The following is a 17,739-nucleotide window of genomic DNA, read 5'->3' as shown; positions in this document are numbered from 1 at the left end:
CACACGCAACTGGAAGCGATGCAAGGATTGCACTACTAAACTCGAGCAGTAGGCAGGGGGTGGTAAAAGTTTAACAGGGCTGTGGGAAAAGTTCCAGAAGGTTGGTGATTAATAAATACATAGAAATGCGATGATTGGTTGAAGCTAACAGTCAGGAAGCGATCGATTGGATGAGAAAAAGAGTCTGACTTGTGATTGGATGAGAAAAAGAGTGAGACTTGTGATTGGTCAGAGACGAAAGACGAAAGGGGGTACAGCAAATAATGGCGCACGTCATGAAATGTCATAAAACGTCATAGGGGCATAATATGCGCATGCGCAACATTCCTGCGCATGCGCAAAACGAGGGGGGTACAGAGCTTGATGGGGTACAGAGCTCGATAGTACACCGGCAAGACAAAGAGTTCAGGAGGAAGCGTTGACTCCGTTCACACAACCTGTAGCCTTCCAGGTTGCTAGGCAACACTCACGAAGAGGAATGAGACTCGCAGGTCGTCGCGTCATTTGTTGCTAGGCAGGAGGTTTAGTAACATGGCAAATGGAGGTCACGTTGTGATTGGATGATCATAGCTGCCAAGGTTTCAGATTGCTATGTGTGACATTTTCTGAATTTTAGTGTAATCATGAGTGACATTTCAACAACTATGAGTGACACATTCTCGTGGTCAAAATCACGCAATGAAGAAGACGGAAACTTATAAATATTAGAAATTACACCCATTTGAACAACGAGAAACTCTAAGATCTGGAAACTGGTGCAAAGCAACTGATCATTGCAAAGTACATTGCAACCCTCTGCGCTACTTTTTGGTGAGTTAAAACTTTTGGTGAGTTAAAACTGCCACCAGACAAGTAACTCTCCAGCAGGAGCTTTCACACTCATAAGTTATGTCCAAGTACAGCACCCTCCCTCAGCTCAGCAGGTGCGGCTGAACCACAAGTAACTAAAGGATCTCTGTGGCAAAAGCATTAACCTGCTGAGCTATCTACATAAAATACAGTTCGGTAATGTCAAAGTACACCTTCTTTGTTGCAGCATGTTAACCCTCTGCACAAGCAGGAGCATTTCGCTCTGCGCCTGCAGTGGTTATAGAAAGATCAGAGCTGGCCAGATGTAATCTGAAACCAGTTCTGCTCAGTGAAGGTACACTGTGTCTTTCCATAAGAGAATGCAATGGCACTCCCTGCTTTCCACGGCCTGCAATTTCCATCCAGGATTTATGGCTTCCCCTTCACTCCCCCTGATAGATTCAAACCCATACAAAATAAAACCCATGCGAGAGGCAATTTGGATTGTGTGTTTTAGCTTTCAGTAATTAATTAAATTAGACTCCGCACACTTAGTTTAACTGTTAATGTCTAAAATCACGCCGCACCGAAAACAATTACACCCATAATGCAAGAAGCCAGCAACACAGCCATGATCAGCCACAATTCGAATCCTTTACACGCTGAATCATTTTCGAAAGCGAATTCGCAAATCAGAGAGCAATTTTGCCTGCCAACCGAAGAATACAAGGTTTTGTTTGAAAGGCTGTCAATGATTGCTGGTTGTGTGGAGTGAGCAGTTTAAAACCCGGCTCTCAGCAGGAATGTTCATGGCGCATAAATGAAATATAAAGCAATTACATTACCTTCGACAGTAATGTCAATGGCAGTCTCTCAGAGTGAAGCACGGAACCCGACCAGCGCATGAGAGTCTGCAGGCCCCAAACTCGACTGGCTGCATCATCCGTGGTCCGGTCCGGATTCGCGCAGAATCAACAGAGGCTGCAGGCACCACTTAACCCTTTTGCCCAGCACTGCAGTGACCGCGGTCCTCCAACTCTGTTCCGGAGCAGGCAAGCGGCTCTTTGATAAGAGGGCAGCACAACAGAGGTGCGAGAAGCGGCAGGCTCCACGGACTTAAGTCAAACGTTAAGAGGCACTCAACTCTCTCGAGTCCCCTGCCGCTTCTAAGGACCAGGGACCTCACTTCCTCTGCAGGCAGCCGGACGTGATGAGGTCACATCCGATTAACAATCCCCGGCCCAGTCGATACATTTGTAGCGCGCCGGCTCTCAGAGAGCTGCGCAGTCTGCTGCTGTTAAACTGTTTCGGGACACAGGCGGCACCTCGAGCAGCAGAGAGAGCCACGGTGACGGGCACAGTGACAGGCGCCGTTGGCTTGCCTGGCAGGTGCAAAAATGCGTGACATTTCATTTCAGTGCGGTGATGCGGATCACCGCACTGAAATGCGTGGGCGTCACACGTGTTGCGTGACGCTTGGCAGGACTGGATGATGCAGAAATTATGACCAGAGCCGGGAGATCAGCGCGAGACAGATTGTGCGGGCTTGGCTGCACATTCAATTCCGGTAACAAATAAGGTGAAAAATGTTAGCGATCAAAATGTTCATGGAAGTACATGTAGCTGATCACGCAATATTTCAAATAGAAGCAGGGTGTTATCCATTTTTTGAGTACGCTTGCAGAAGGAGCGGAGCGGGTAGGAGGGGTAAACAGCAAGGAGACCACTAATTTAGCTCGGGAAAGAGCGCACAGTACGTAAATAACGCTTGAAGTAGGCTGAATACCGTAGTGTGTTAGGACGTCTGTAGAGGGTTGTAGACGCAAGGCAGCATAGTTGAATATAGTGGGTCCGTTTCAAGATCGTCGCCAGTGTCATAAAGATGGTACACTGGATAAGGTTGAAAGGAGATGATTTATTGAAGGAACATCAAGCATCTTCAGTAATAACGTCCTATCCACACAGCGCCAGCAGGAACGGACTAGTGGGAGTTCTGATTACACTCAAACACGATGAAAGCAATGGAATGTACAAACCCATTCTGAGTGAGGCATACAGAACGTGATGACACATGTCATTACACCCTGCCTAAAGAAGTCCGTGGAAAATGCATGGGAATTTTTTGTTTTGGGACCCCCCCCACACCCCCTTTTTTTCCGGCTTCCGCTCAACGGATCAGCCAAAAACTTTCCATGCACAAACTCGGCAAGAAGCAGCACTTTTGTTGGAAAGTTTTGTGGAGATTCACCAAACTGTGGCTAAGTTATTAGCATCACCAAAAACACTATTCCTATGGAAATTATGACCTTACTATAAAAGAAACTACTAGCAGGTGCCACTAGGTAGTTATAGTTATAGTTTGGACCTAATTTCCATACAAAAAGCGTTTTTTGCTTTGCTAATAACTTAGGTGCAGTTTTACGAATCTTCATGAAATTCTCAAAACTAGTTTGCCACTTCCTTTAGCTGCCTGGAAAGTGTCTGGATGATTAATCAAGTGGGTAGGAGATAAGGAGGGGGCTCTAAAAACGAGTTTTCTCATGCAATTTCCCATAGGGATTTTAAACACGTCTACAGTCAGAACTGCTGAACGGAATAAAAACAAATTTGGCAGAAAGCTAGATCTTGGTCCAGAAAGAGTGCTTTTTATAATTTGATGAATCTGCTGTGGATCCGCAGATCCAGACCCCAATTAAAAACACACCCATACAACCACTCAGACATACATCAATAAACCCACTCACACCCATACAGTCACACACACCCAGTCACTGATACATCCACTCACAGACCCAGATAACCATACAGGCACTCACATAGCCGCGTACATACCCATACAGTCACTTACACAATCTCACACACACACAATCAAAATCACAATCTCACACACACACACACAATCAAAATCACAATCTCACACACACACACACAATCACAATATATATCTCACACACACACTCACAATATATATATATATATATATCACACACACACACACACACACACACACACACACACACACACACACACACACACACACACACACACACACACACACACACACACACACACCCCCCCCCCCCCCCCCCCCCCCCAACACACACACACTTATACACCCACCTGAGATCAACACAGCTACTTATACACCCACCCACCACACACTCACACGCCCACTTATACACCCACACAACTACTAACACACCAATACAGACACTTGCAAACCCAGCCACACATCCATACAGCCACTCACACACCCTCTCACTCACTGATACGGGAACTCACACAACCAGTTAGAGACCCAGAAAACCACACACACACCCATTTACACACCGATGCAGCCACTCACACACCCAAACATCCATACAGCTACTCACACATCCATACAGTCACTAATACATCCACTCAGAGACCCAGAAAACCACTCACACATCCACTCAGACACCCATACGGCCACACACACTCCCAGAGACCCAAAAAACACTTGCACACCCATTTACACACTCATACATCCACTCACATACCCACTTACAGACCCAGACCCACTCATACATCCACTCACAGACCCACATAGGCATTCAAACACCCACTGACACATGCACACACACACACCCATGTACACACTCATACAACTAGTGACACACCAGCTCGGAGACCCACACAGTCACTTACACACCTAAAGGCCCCTGGGTTGGCTGCCTTTGGTGGGGGTTTGCCACAAGGACTGGCCACAGGCCTGGCATTGTGCCCAACCCGTGTGCAGTGCGGGATTGGTTGCATGGAGGCCCTGTGTCAACCCCTCCCTCTCCCTCTACGTATGGCCAAAGTCCATGTGCTGCATGGGGTTGGCTGCATGCTTGGAGTTGCATGTGTGGTGTTAGCCATAAGTCCTGGCCGCAGGCCAGGCCCTGTGGCCAATTCCACGCTGCTCACTGCCTAAGGTCTTGATTAAAATATGGTAATTAAATATTTCTTTACTTTAAAAATCCCTAGAAATTCACTGAAGAAAACCAAAGGTTATAGGGACCTTATAATAGCAACAAAAAAAACAAAGGTTACAGCAACGTTATTGCTAGGCTCTGATTTTACACACATAAAACCATAGAAATTGAGCAGTTACAGTTATCTCAAGGAACTTTCAATCATGCCCTAAGGAAACTATAACTTGCTCCCTAGCCATGCACTTCTAATTACCCAGCATATTACATTAGTCATGCCATTTTCAAAGACATCATTGATAATATCCCTGTAACATTTGCAATACATTTATTGATGAGAAAACTGCATGGCGGAGGTGCAAGTTATAGTTACCCTAGGGCACTAATTATAGTTTCTTAAGATCACTAGAACTGCAGAATTTATGTTGTTTTATGTGTGTAATAATATCTGAACCGAACTATAACGCCCCTGTAAACTTTCGTTTTTAGTGCATTTCTAAGGTTTTTTAAATTTTATTTTCACATAACATCAGTGTGACCTTTTTTTTCAGTAAATATATCTATCAGAGAGAGAGGTGTGGCACCGTGTCGCCTGTGTTATGATGTAAAGTACACAAGAATACTAATTCATGGAGAGTAAAGTAAGTATAAAACCTTTTTGAGACTCACTAGGAATGAGTAATAAAAAATTAACAAAATCATTCATTAGGAATAGGGATTTCCTAATAGTGAACTGGAGAAAATTGCAATTTGGAAATCGCTATCCCCAGTCTTAGTCTGCCCCTAAGTTCCCATAATAGTTTCTAATTGGTATTGTTGTTAGACACTGTTATCTTCTTTTTCCAATGTTTGCTTACATTTTGACAAACACAAATGAACAAAGCATTCAGAATGACTATTTATTGCAAAAATATAAACTTTCATTATTACTGCTATGTCTTTATTCACCACAACCTTTTAATCCAACCTGGCAATACTGAAACATGTTAATATTGTGTTAACACAACCAATCCCTTCCAGTTACTTAGATTCAGCCATGTGCTGCTTTTTACATCACTTATACAAAACTTCATATTCATGGTATATTATAATTAGGGCTCCTGGTTTTATGGTATTTTTTTTTATCATTTCCATCTGTATTTATCCAGATTTATTTTTTGCCCATCTTAGTGGTATGTATCCATATTTATTTTGTGTTCCAAGAATAAATGTAGCTGTAAAATGGTACACTTCCACGTTTATATAATTCTTCGATGTGCACTCAAACATGGATGCCTATCAATTTTAGCAAACTAAGCAGCCACGTATAACAAAAGACTACACTTACAGGTACATATTAGCATCATACTACAAATATATGTTAACATATGCCTGTATTTAAGGAAATCTCATCCTGTATTTTAACCCTCCATGCGGTCTGCCTACTCAGCAGTTGCCTAGAATTCATGAAAGACAGCATGGGGAGTTTCTCACAAGAAGCGCCATTTTCAGTATTTTTCAGCTTTTAAAAATAAATACAGGCAGGAAACACATTGTTTTCTGTCTCCTTTTATCTGTAAAAACAGAAAACCGGAAGCAAATAGAATTTGCACCAGCAATCTTTCGGATCACTCTAGATACTTTGGAATTTTACCTTGCAGAGGAGATTCTGTCAATTCCAGTTTTCTGTTGCCAGCAAGCATTGAAATTTTTCACCAAAGCTTTAATATCGATTCACTGTTATGGTTCCTGTTCATTAAATGTTTTTCTTCCTTGTCGAAATTACAGTTGCTGTGCTATGCACCTTATGCAATACAAACTGGAGTGGTATAAAAGGTAGAGGAACGGTCTCGGAGCTGCCACAGAAGTAGTTTGTAGAGACATGGGAATGTAGCAAAAACATTTTTTTTATATTGCTGTACAGGAAGATTACACCGACAGTCATCATGAATTGCGCAAACTATTATTCTGATAGCCAGCCTACCACTTTGGTATGGGAGGAAACTCCCCTCTGAGGCTTCTTGGATGGTGGTGACTGTTCCATAGATACAGAGCCCAATGATCTGGAATAGGAATATTTTTCCTGGAACAGGGTACCCTGCTAGATCCTATCTTGGTTTCACAATGTATCCACCGTCCTAGAAAAAGCAATAGACATGTTTGTACTTTTGAATTCTGTAACCTGACTAGTGTTGCTGAATGTCTTTGAAATGAGAATCTGGATATCTACAAGGTAGAGAGCCACGTGACGGACTGACCAGTACCAAGGAGTAGATGTTGTAGAGCGGAAGATGATGCACAGAAAGAGTGTAATTTCCGCCTGCCTCTTATAAAGGCTCCATAAAGTTTTCACTTCCTTTCTCTGTGACTCTGAGAGCAGTCATGCACTAGGCCTAATGTGACATTTCAAATTGTAAAAAACAGAATAGTGGCCTGTGTAATTATTATTATTATTCTTAAGGGAGTTTTATAAAGCGCCTGGTTACGCTCGGATGGCGTGTCCCCGCGCTAAGGCAAGTGGAGTAGGCAAAGCTGAGCCGCAAGGTCTAGAGGTTTACCGTGTGTACAGGTGGGTTTTAAGCTTCTTCCTGAAGCCAAGTTCAGATGGCTCCAGGCGGAGGTCCAAAGGTAAGGCATTCCAGCTTTTCGCTGCCAGGTAGCGGAAAGATCTGCCTCCCATACGAGCCTTTCTTATCCTGGGGACCTTTAGTAGGCCTCCATAGGAGGAGCGCAGGGCGCGTATCGGGTGACCAGACTCTGCAGTGGTGCTGGTGCCTTCCCAGTAAGGATGCGATGGCAGGTGCAAAGGGCCTTAAACTCGACCCTACTCCTTACTGGGAGCCAGTGAAGGGTCTGAAGGGCTGCTTTGGAAGCAGCTCTCTTGGGAAATTTCAGAATCAGGCGGGCTGCCGCATTCTGCAACACCTGGAGGCGATTTATTGCCTTACTGGTGGCTCCCAGGTACAGAAAATAGACGTATTCCAGCCGCGATGTGACGAGGGCATGCACCAGTGTCCTACGGGCCGTCGTAGGAAGGAGATCTAAAACCTTCCGTAGACCTTTTAGGACAGTGAAGCACATACCCACCACACGGCCTATCTGAGGACCAAAGGACAGGTCCGTGTCGAGCCAGACTCCAAGGTTCCTGGCTTCCTGACAGGGTGTTGGAACTTCGCCTAAGCATGAGGGCCACCATGCCGACGACCAAACAGATGGGCTACCCCCCACCACGAGCACCTCGGTCTTACTACCGTTCAAATTGAGACAGTTGGTGGACATCCAGGTTGCAAGTTCTTGCATGCAAGCTCTGAATCTGTCCACCGCAAGACCGGGCGCGCGCGAAAGGGAGATGACCAGCTGCGTGTCGTCAGCATAGGACACTATGCGAAGACCATGGCTTTCGACAATAGGTGCCACCGGGGAGACATATAAATTAAATAGGGTGGGGCTCAGGGACGAGCCCTGGGGCACGCCCTGTCCCAGACCGAATTCCCTGGAATAACATTCTCCCTGGCGAACCTGAAAGCTTCTCCCTGTCAGGAAGGATTGGAGCCATTCGAGTGTCGCGCCAGATATCCCGCCGCTGTTCAGACACTGTAGCAAGGTGGTATGAGCTACAGTGTCGAACGCTGCACTTAGGTCCAATAGGATGAGGGCCATGGTCTGACCCTCATCCGCCCCCTGGCGTAAGGTCTCCACAGCCATCGAAGCGCTGATTCAGTTGAGTGGCGGGGACGGAAACCAAACTGGGTGTCGTGCAGGAGGGCAGCCTTCTCCACGAAATCCATCAGTTGCATGTTTACCGTTTTTTCCGCCACTTTGGCCAGGTAGGGCAGAAGGGAGATAGGTTGAAGGTTCTCCAACTTTTCGAAGCTGATGTTGGGCTTCTTCCTAAGAGGTAAAACTACCGCCTGTTTCCAGTCTCTGGGCACGGTCCTAGTACAAAATGACACGTCCAGCAAGTGTCTGATGTAAGGTTCTAGCACTGGCAAGCTCTCAGCTAGCCGTTTCGCCGTGGTGGGGTCCCGTGGGGAGCCAGACTTAACGGACCTACAGATCTTTAAAAGGGCCGGCGGGGTGGCAAAGTTGGTCAGTGTGTATCTATCCCCCCATTCCCTCAGGACTTCCACAAACTCCGACCCTTCGGTGGGGTAACTAGGGAACGCTGAGTAAATTTTCGCTACTTTCTCGGCGAAAAAACCTGCAACCCTGTCACAGGATTCCACCGAGCAATCATCAGGGGCGATAGCTGGTTTCCGACCCGAGAGAGTTTTATAAAGCAAAAACAATTCCTTCGTGGAATTCCCCGCTTCACTAATCCTAGTGGCATAATATGCCGCTTTGGACTTCCTAATTAGCCCGTGATAGGCTCGCCTCTCAATTAGGTAGATCTCCTTAGCATCTGCGACAAAAGCCCCTCGCCACTGTCTTTCAGCTCGCTTCAGTGCTGCTTTCGCAGCTCGAAGCTCATCACTATACCACAAGGCTGTTTTCTCTGTGCGGCCACCCGATTTAGCGTGGGAGAGCGGGGCCGTGCAATCGAGCGCTTCAGTGATGCGTTTACAGAGATTGGTGTTTACAGTATCCGCATCATCCCCCCCCAGGGCTCCCCCCACTGGTTAGTGCCGCACAGAATTTAGCCTGGGAGAAGGTGGCCCATCTCCACCTAGGGTGGTACAATGGTGCAGGCTCCGGCGGTCTTGCCCCTGGGATGCGTATGGAGAAAGGTACCAGGTGATGATCCGACCAGGGAATAGGAATGGGAGTCATAGCTTCTACTTTCCCCCAGTTAACAAATATAGGATCTAGCAAGTGGCCCAACTGATGAGTGAGACCACCTACTATCTGGTTCAGCTGGAGGGCTCCCAGCGTCTGGCAGAAGTCCCTGGCAGCGTTGTCCATGGGGTCATTCAGATGTAAATTAAGATCCCCTCATACCAGGAACTTGTCTCTGCACAGGGCAGCCTCCGTAATGCCTTCTACCAGAATCTCCCCAAACCTGGCCATAGGGCCTGGGGGTCTATAGATCAAAAGACCCTTCAGCGTACATCCCTCCTTAACTTTGATGGTGAAGCTCCCTGCCTCACTGTCCAGGATGGGGGAGTAGTCTAACTGGCATCGTAAGCTTTGCCTGGCTACAATAGCGATGCCCCCTCCACTACCAGTGGGTCTATCTTGCCTAAGCATTATATAGCTCTCTGGTAGCGCCTCTAAGGCATCAGGGGTGGAGCCTTCATCTAACCACGTCTCTGTGAGAAACACAAGATCCCATTGTTTCTCAGTAATTAGATCATAGAGATCTAATTTGTGCTTCCTCAGGGAACGCACGTTGAGCAGGCCACAGGCCAGGTTATGGTCTCTAGAAGCCACCTCCCTGCCAGAGTCATAGGAGAAGTTGCAGTGCTCACAGACCATGTTATCCTCCACTCGCATGTTATGCAAACATGAGTTGGGAGTGGTACTGCGGAGAGCCATCAGCTCCTGCCTGCTCCACCGTATGTGCCTTGCCTGCTGGACATAGGGTCTGGCCCTGGCCCGCATACGATCGCGGAAGGGCGCAGACGGGCTTGCCTTAGGCGCGCCTTTGGGGCACTGTCGGCGCGCCCGCTGCACATGTCCGCTTCGCGTCCGGTAGAGCATAGAGCTAAATAGGCTCGTGGGGCGGAAGTCGCGACAACTAGAGCGCGTCTCACCAGTCACGCCACACCTAAGATGGCGGCTAAGTGACCGGATCGAATATTGAGCAACCTTAATTATCCCTCCGCTTCAAACGGGACTTCCCGCGGCGGAACAGGGATTAGGGTGTCAGGTAAGGTAAACGTACAATTATTCAGTCAATTGTGCACGAGATGCGTTCTATTTACATTCGTCAAGGTAATACCACAGTTACTAATTCAAAGTGACAGCATGTGCAAATTAAGATTTTCGAACAAGTAAAAACGTTGTAATCACGATTTACATTTAAAATGAGTCAGTGTTTAGAAGCGCTGGCCGCTCTGCTTACTCCGTCTTAGTCTGGAGCAGTCAGCCAAGTGCTGTCTAAATAGGCTCGTGGGGCTCGTAGGGCGGAAGTCGCGACAACTAGAGCGCGTCTCACCAGTCACGCCACACCTAAGATGGCGGCTAAGTGACCGGATCGAATATTGAGCAACCCTAATTATCCCTCCGCTTCAAACGGGACTTCCCGCGGCGGAACAGGGATTAGGGTGTCAGGTAAGGTAAACGTACAATTATTCAGTCAATTGTGCGCGAGATGCGTTCTATTTACATTCGTCAAGGTAATACCACAGTTACTAATTCAAAGTGACAGCATGTGCAAATTAGGATTTTCGAACAAGTAAAAACGTAATCACGATTTACATTTAAAATGAGTCACAGTGTTTAGAAGCGCTGGCCGCTCTGCTTACTCCGTCTTAGACAGGCAAAGACAGGCAAGCACTGGTGTCATTAACTTTCGATAATCTAGCCAATTTTTAATCCCAGAGACAGAGAGAGAAAAGGGGGTGCCAGATAGACAGAGAGAAGGATAAAGAAAAAGAAAAGGGATTGCGAAAGAGGACAAAACTGAGAGAGGGCAATGGCTAAGAGAGACAGGTGGAAAGGGGAGAGAGGAATAATAAATTGCTTACCTTTGATATTGCTCTTTCTACTGAATACTCTAACTGCAGATTCCTCAAGTTAGGATATCCCACAGGCGGCAGACTGGATACTGAAACTTTTCTTAGCTGTGCTCCCGCATGCCGCTAGGTAGTGTAATGAGGCTCCGGAATGACTTTATTCTGCACTGGAAGTGATAGAGGGGAGCCTTATACAAGTGCCATCCCTTCACGCAGAAGAGTTTCTTGCCTGATTTATCTCCAGCTCCGACACGGTGCACACACCAATTGGAGGTGGGCGTGTGTCAATATCTAATTTGGGACCTATTTAGGTGGTAAAAAGAGGCCACTCCAAAGATTGGGGAGGTGGAAAGGCAGTGAGGAATCTGCAGTTAGAGCATACACCAGAAAGTGTGTTTCCAATGGTATGAAACTTGTTCTTCTGATGTATACAAATTGCAGATTCCTCACCTCAGAATCAATAAATAAAGTTTATAGAGCGCCTGGTTGCACTAGCGAGTGCGTCCCCATGCTGCGACAAGATCGTCTACCAAGCCAGCGTGACAAGAAAGAAATCAGACAATGGAGTTATCAGATGGAAAAAGTCACGTCTTGAGCTTCTTCCGAAAGATCGTCTCCGATAATTCCAGCCGGTGCCCCATTGGGAGCCTGTTCCAGTAAGAAGCCACTAAAAAAACACTAAAAGAGCGTCCGCCCATCCAGGCTCTTCTGGGGATTGGTATGCATACCTGGCTTGTTCTACTAGATCTTAACCACTTGGCTGCTAAGGTACATCCCCCTCTTCCCATTGACTTTCCATTGAAATCAATGGAAACTCCATGACGAGTTACCCTTGTCATTAGCACTGAAGGGGTTAAACCTCGCGTGGGCACGTATGAAGTAAGGAGATCATATAGATAGGTGGGGCCCTTCTTCTGCAGAATACGGTGACTGATACACATAGCTTTAAACAGAACTCGTTTCCTCATCGGAAGCCAGTGCAGAGCAGCAGGAGCCTTGCTGGATGAAGCTCTCTTCGGGAGCATTAAAACAAGACGTGCAGCCGCATTCTGGATGTGCTAGAGTCTCTGAACACACTTGATATTAGCTCCTAGATATAAAACATTCCCATAGTCCAAACGTGATGTCACAAGGGCGTGGACCATCGTCTTTCTTGCTGAAACTACATCTAGGGTCTTCCGGAGCATGCGTAAGAGTCCCACACAGCTTCCCATCACTCGCCTGGTTTGGGTCCCAAGGGACAATTTGGTGTCCAGCCATATCCTCAAGTTCTTCACCTGATCCTTAGGGGAAGGGGTCTGGCCCAATGTTTGGGGCCACCACGCAGAGGACCAGATCGAGGGGGCCTTGCCTATGACTAAAACCTCTGGTTTATTGCCATTTAGTTTCAGGCAATTAGAGGCCATCCACGACGCCAACTCTTGAAGACACAGTGAGAAATTCTGTGCTGCCTCCTCAGAAGCTTGGGTCGGGGTCACCACAAGATGTGTGTTGTCAGCATATGACACCACACTAACTCCAAACCGTTCCACATTCTCTGCCAAAGGGGTCATATACAAATTAAAGAGAGTGGGGCTAAGTATGGAACCTTGTGGGACCCCCTGGTCCAGCTTGACGCTTTGAGAGGAACAGTTTCTGTGACACCTGAAAACAGCAGTCACGTAGAAAGGAACTCAACCATTCCATCGCTTTACCGTCTACGCCGTCTTCTCTGAGATGCAGTAATAATGTCCATGTATTGAGGTGCAAACTGGGCAGGTTCATGTGGAGAACCTTGCCCTGCTGCTAAAGCAGAAGATGCTCGCGGAGTGGCAGCCTATTTCAAGAAGGAAAGGAAGCACCTGCTATACTAGCTTAAGCAGGGTTGCTTGGAACAGATTGTTTTACTACCTTTCTTAACTTTCAGCTCTGGTTCGAAAGTCATTGAAAGTCAGGAGGGGAAAATTAGTTATATCCTGGTACTTTACCTCTCTAGTATTTGTGTGTCAAAGAAGCTTAAAACAATGATAAAAAGAAGAGAATGTATTAAAATGAAAAAGAAAAATTAAGTTAGCTGCAAATGGAAAGGCAACTGGGTGGAGGGAAAGCAGAATGCAAATAATTAAAGAAGGAAGCAAGATGGAATGTATTCATAAGCGAAAAATAGAAAGAAGGATGGCAAAAGAAAAAAGGAAGTGAGAGGGGAGAAAAGACGGAAACTTGGAAAGAAGGATAGCAAGAAGAAAAAAGGAACAAAGAAATACAAAGAAAAAATGGAAAGAGAAATAAGGAAAGCTGAAAAACTAGAATGAAAGAATGGAAAGTAGAAATGAGTGACAGAGGGAAAGGCAATAGAAGTAAAGAAGAAAATGAAAGAATTAAATGGAAGTAACACAGAAAGAAAGGGCGAAGGAAGGACAGGAGGTGGATAAAATTAAATAAGAATATTGAGAAGGCAGAAAGCTAGAAATGAAATGAAAACTGGACAGAAGGAAAGATAGAAAGAATGAGGAGAAAGGAAACGGAGTAAATAAAGAAATAGAAGGTAGGAAAAAAGGAAAGATTGGAAGAAAGAAGGTAATACTACAAAAGTGCAGTTTTACCAAATTCTTTTAAAATTATGCTGGAATATGCATAATTTTAAAAGCATTTTACTAAAGGAAACAAATCCCACGGGCTCTTTTATAGAAAGTGTAGTAATCGCTCACTTTGATAGGATATTTTGTTCCATGTTTGCTTACCGTGGGGGTATTTCATTTTCTGGGTATCACACTCTCTTGTCCCAGTCCAGAGGCCCTAAAATGACATGTGCCCAATTATTCCTGACCTTATTCAGAACTCTGGGCAGGAATGGAAGTCGGTGGAAAGGTGTACGGTAGGCCCTCCTTGTGAAATGCATCTCCTACTGAGAGCCTTGGCAGGAACTCCAAATGGTAACAAGTTTGGACACTGTTCAACGGTGGTGAAGAGGTCTAGCCTGGGTTCTCACTACTCTTCAAAGATGCTCTGTCCCACCTTGGAATGCCGACCCCAAAGGTCTGAGTTTATTGCTTCTCCCCTCCTGTTGCGGTGTAAGAGGGAGCCATTCATGATCTGCCAGGTACTGCCGGCTGAGCTGGTTTATCCTCATAATCAAGGATCCTGTTAGGTGATTCTTGACCTGGGACATTCCCAGATGTTCCAAGCACCTCCAAAGGTGCACAGCCACCTAGCACAAGACCCAGGACCCCACTCTGCCCTTCTTGATGCAGTACCACAAAGTGGTGGTGTTGTCCATGTGACCCTTCACCAGCCTCTCATGAATGGATGTTAGCAAAGCCTTCAGCCCCAGTTAGAGACCAGAGAACTCTGATCTCGATCTCTCCCAGGTGAGTTCCCCAGCCCAGGAGTGACGCATTTGTTGCCTCGGAGTGGGGAAGAGAGAGGGGGCTGCTGCTGGTCAGATTGCAGTCGAGCATCCAACAATGCAGCTCTTGTTCAGTCACCTTTGAAAATAGGATGGCTTTTGACAGGTTTCCTTGGTGTTGGGCCCACCGAGATTTCATATTCCACAGCAGGGACTCATATGCCACTTGGCATAGCTGACAAGCAGGATGCATGAGGCCACGAAACCAAGAAGCCTCAAAGTTCTCACAGAGTTCCAGGATCGAGGCTGAAACATTAGTTCCATAGCCCAAACATGCTGAATTTGTTGCAATGGAGGATGGGCCCTGAACCACGCAGTGTCCAAAACAGATCCTATAAAAGAAAGTCTCTGCATTGCAGTCGTGTTTGACTTCAGGTTGTTGAGAACCTCAACAATTTCAGAAAACCCACTTTAGGTTGGAGGTGGTTTACGACTGACTGTTGCGAGCCTGCCTTCAACAGACAGCCATCAAGGTAGTGGAAAACTGGTATCCACAACCTCTGAAAATGAGTGGCGAGCACCACCACCACTTTTATTAAAAACATGGGGGGGCGCTGGGACGGCTAAAGTGGAGCCCAGCAATCTAAAAATGCTTTTGGGCAACCTTGAACCGCAGGTAACCATGGTGGGACAACATTTGCACATGGAAATATGCGTACTGCAGGTCCAAGGCCACTATTCAGTCACCCTTATCTAGGGCAGAAAGATCCTAAACAAGTGTGAGAATTCTCAATTGGTCTTTCCACAGGTTTAAATTTTGGAGTTTGGCACTCTCGGTCTAATTGATCAGGGAAGGAGAGCTTGCTTGAAGTAAGATGCATGTGATGTGGGAGGAAGTTGCACAGGTCTAAAAGATATGGAAGGACATAGCCCTACTGAATGATCTGGAGGACCTATCTGTTGAAGGTGACAGATTGAAACCTTGGGAGGAAGTGTTGGATCCTACCTCCCACAGGGTGGTCATGTGTAGAGATGGGCAAACTGAAGCAGCTTGGAGGCTGATGCCGCAGGGGAGAGGGCTGGGGAAACAGAACCCCCTGGTGACCTGCATGTTGCCTTCCAGATCTCCGTCCCCAGCCACAAATCGACTAGGGAAACAGCAGTAGGGGCCTGGCATTGCTTATATGCCAATCCTGTTGAGTAGCATCTGGAAGGTGTTACCTATGAGAAAACTGTCTGGCATAGGTCAAGAGGCCCAAAGAACATGACACAGCCTGAAATAAAGCTTTTGAATGCGGAATCAGCATTTTTGCCAAATTGGAGGGATCTATCAAAAGGCATAACCATAAAGGATACATGCACATCTCTTGCAAAACAGGAGGATTATATCAATGCATGGCGACATACCCCTGCACTAGTTAAGACTGCTCACCCCAAGTAGTCTATGGTATCCAGGCCAGCACAAATGAATTATTAGCCACATCTTGAATGGTTTGAGCCTAAATTCTTCTGGGACTACTGGCAAGATCTACCTGAGCATGTTCCAGATGACATGCATATAAATGGATTGTAAGCAAGACGTGTTGATCCCAAGGCTAGGCTGGCTAAAGAGAATATTTGTTTCCTGAAAACCTTTACCTTTTACGACTACCTGCCCGTAGGTTATCATGAGGAATCATTTAGGATCGACCTTACTGGTAGAAGCTTGGACCACCAAACTCTGCATAAGAAAATTAGGGCAACCAGGTGCTGGTCTGTGGTGTCTGGCCACCTACCTGTTCACCTGTGGGCAAAAACAAGGCTTAGAACAAGTGCCCACGAGAGTGGCAGTTAGGGCTTTGCTGAATGGGAGTAAGGGTTCAACACCTTCATACCGCAACTTTCATTCCGCATACCTTTAGTCCACATACCATTATAACGAAAGTATCATCAGTCCGCGAAATTTTAAAAGGCATGCCATTATATCTTATATGCTTTTACCACGCATGCTTTTACAACGAAATTCGTTGTAAAAGCATGAATGGTAAAAGCATGTTTTTAATATTGAAGTGTAAGGTAAGTATATGGTTTTTGTTTGGGGGTGTTGGGGTATATGTTTTAGGGGTTCAAGAGTATTTTAAGGGTGTGTTTGGGGGTGTTGGGGGTACATGTTTTAGGGGTACAGGGGTATTTTTAGGGTTCAGGGATAGGTTTGGGTTTTGGGGTACAGGGGTATTTTTAGGGTTCAGGGATAGGTTTGGGGTACAGGGGTATTTTTAGGGTTCAGGGATAGGTTTGGGTTTTGGGGTTCAGGGGTATTTTAGGGTTCAGGGGTAGGTTTGGGTTTTGGGGTACAGGGGTATTTTTAGGGTTCAGGGATAGGTTTGGGTTTTGGGGTACAGGGGTATTTTTAGGGTTTTGGGGTACAGGGGTATTTTTAGGGTCCGGATGGGTTATTGTTTAAGGGTGCTGGGGTATTATAAGGAGTAAGGGTGGGTTATTATTTTGGGGTGCAGGGGTATTTTAAGGGACCAGGGTTTTTTTTTTAGGGTCTATAGGGTAATTAAAAAAAAAAAATATATATATATATAAATATTAAATATATATTTATAAACAAATATAATTATAAATAATTCAATTAAAATGAAAAAAAGATTATTTTTAAATTTAGTAAAATATATTTGTATGGAGATATATATATATATATATAAATAATGTACTTTTACAAAGTATATGCCTTCACCACGCATGCCTTTGCGTTGTGATGGCATGCGTGGTAAAGGCATATGGGGAGTAAATATTTATGGGATAATGGTATTTTGTTGTATTGGTTTTGCGTTATCAAAAATGCGGACTAATGGTATGCAGGATTTTATCCCGCGGGATAACGTCATATATTCGGGAGTAAGAGCTCAGAGGAGGCAGGCCCAAGTTACAGAACTTCTGGAAGGATATTTGTCTTAACTTCAACAAAAAGCAATTGTAGGTCCAAGACTTCAGCCGGATTGCTAATTACCACAGAAAAGGAAGCACTCTCTTCTGTTGGTGGCCCAAGGGAGGAAATTAACCCTGTATCAGTAGAAGTACCAGGCCCACTGGCCTCCTATAGGTCTAT

Source organism: Lissotriton helveticus, chromosome 1_1 (genome assembly GCF_964261635.1).
Source record: "Lissotriton helveticus chromosome 1_1, aLisHel1.1, whole genome shotgun sequence".
Classification (NCBI taxonomy): domain Eukaryota; kingdom Metazoa; phylum Chordata; class Amphibia; order Caudata; family Salamandridae; genus Lissotriton; species Lissotriton helveticus.
Note: the sequence above shows the minus strand (reverse complement) of the source record.